The sequence below is a fragment of the Octodon degus genome, unplaced genomic scaffold (genome assembly GCF_000260255.1).
Source record: "Octodon degus isolate 3935 unplaced genomic scaffold, OctDeg1.0 scaffold00048, whole genome shotgun sequence".
Classification (NCBI taxonomy): Eukaryota; Metazoa; Chordata; class Mammalia; order Rodentia; family Octodontidae; genus Octodon; species Octodon degus.
In genome coordinates, this window is record NW_004524624.1 from 4,716,186 (window position 1) to 4,718,542 (window position 2,357).

Genomic DNA, 2,357 nt, shown 5'->3' on the forward strand with positions numbered 1-2,357 from the left:
CCTCATAACCCTTTTAAAAATTTCTCCCCTGACAATAAAATTGCTATATTGAAGGCTTATTTACTGCATAAAACTTTCTGTCTCATTTCCAATTTTGTTGCATGACCAACCACAAATCTAGTTCATATGCTTAAAGGTGGTTAATGAATAGTTACCCCACTTTGTCATTTTCTAGGCAGTTTGATGCTACTGCTATTGCTGATTGTACCACTTTAGCCAAGGAGACATCATTGTTCTAACAAGTTGTTCTTCCTTATACACCATGACTGAGAAGGCCTAAGGGTCATAGAAAAATACTATAGGCCAGTCCCTACACACCAGGGGCTGGGCCAAGGAGGGAGCAGCTTCTTCTCTGGAATACATTGAAGAGGTAGGATCTTGCCACAGACTCAAAATCCAAAGCCCAGCTACACCTGGAAGCCACCTCTGAGAAGTAGTCATTTCCTAAAGTTTCTAAATACTACCAATAAAGCTACTTTCCACAAGCAACTTACAAACATCAATCCAGAAATTAAACTAAAAAAATGAGAAGATACACAAGAGGCAATTCCTGACCTCTAACTTACCAAAGGCAAACCCAGGGGGCGCTGAGGTAGAACAACCTTAAAGCTGCCCACCTAGATGCCCTGAGGCTGTAACAGTGGAGGTAACAAAGCAATTAAATAAGAGTCTAGAAAAAAATCAAAACAGAAATAATTTCTCAGCTAACTACCGAGATGGTGACCATAATGAAAGACCTGTTTAGTGAATCTAGAGCAGATACAGGTTAAAAAACAGAGGAGCTTAAGAAAATGTTTGAAATCATCCTTGACCAACATGGGAAAGAAATGAAATTCACAAACTAGAATCAACATTATCCAGGAGACCCACTGCTAGACAACATGTAGAGACAGAGTCCGGATCTGTGTTGATTTATCCCAGTAAATGACCAGTAGCTTTATGGTGGGGTAGTGGATAATCCCAGCAAGCCTGCATCTTTATTTCTCCTGAAGTTCAGGCAAGATTCTGGCCATAAGGCTGGAACCAGATCCATGCAGTCTGAAGCAGCCAGGGCACCTTCTGCAGCCCTGAACTCAGCCAGGAGCTGTTAGATGGACCCAGCCATTGTTCTAAGTTCCAAGCTTAGCCAGCCCCTCTCCAAGATGGCTTCTAACCAATCACGTCTCCTGTAGGATGACTGAGCCCTGGGCACTCACCCCCATTAGTGCAGTCCTTCACATCCACCGTTCCCTTCCACTGTCGTGTCTTTCTGTGGAGGCCTCTGGTGTCACCAGCAGACACTGTGTGTCCATAGGTTTGAACTACTCCTCCCACTCAGTAAGCACCCACTCAAGGAGAAGGCTCCCCTGGCTACCTTGTTCTTGTTCATTGAAGTTTCTCTCTTTGCTCTCCCTATGGCTTCAATTGTCACTTCAGCTCCTTCCTAGGTTGAGGGGACCCACTTTCTTCCGTTTTGATTTCCTAGAGTTCCTATATTCCAGCGTCCGGACAACAACTCTAAAGGAGGCTCTTTCTGCTACTTACCACTCTACCATCTTCCCAGAAATCTCCATCCATATATATTTTAGGATGGCTTTCTCCAGTTTTGTGAAGAATGTTTTTGGACTTATTATTAGGATTGTATTAGAGCTGATGTCAATTTTGGAATTATGGCCATTTTGACTATCTTGGTTCTGCTTATCCAGGAAAAGGGGGTATCTTTCATTTTCTGATGTTCTCTTCTGTTTCCTTTTTCAGAGTGCTCTAGTTTTTTTTTTTTCTTTTCTTTTCTTTTCTTTTTGAGTGCTATAGTTTTAATTGCAGAGATCTTTCATTTCCTTAGAAAGGTTAATTCTTAAATATTTAACTTTTGGCGTTATTGTGAATGGTATTTTTTCCTAATTTTTCAGTGGGTTCATTAATATATGGGAATGTTATTCATTTCTGTGTGTTGATTTTGTAGCCTGTTATATTACTGAATTTGTCTATTAATTCAGAGTCTTTTAGTGAATTTTTTGTGTTTTTCATGTACAAGATCATGTCATCTGCAAATAAATAATAATTTGACTTCTTTTCCTACACATATCTCTTTTATTTATTTTTCTTCCCTGATTGTGTATGTTAATATTTCAAGTATTATGATGAATAGGAGTTATAGTAGTGGACATCCTTGTTTTGTTCCTGGTTTTCAAGGGAAAGCGTTAAGTTTGCCCCCACTTAATATGGCAAGTATCTATATCATTGGTAGTATTTAGAAACCTTAAGAAATGACTGGGCTGGCGAGATGGCTCAGTGGTCTAAAGCACCTACTTGGAATGAGCTTGGCAAAGCACAGGGACGGCGGTTCAATCCCCCAGCACCACATGCCAGCCAGCCCC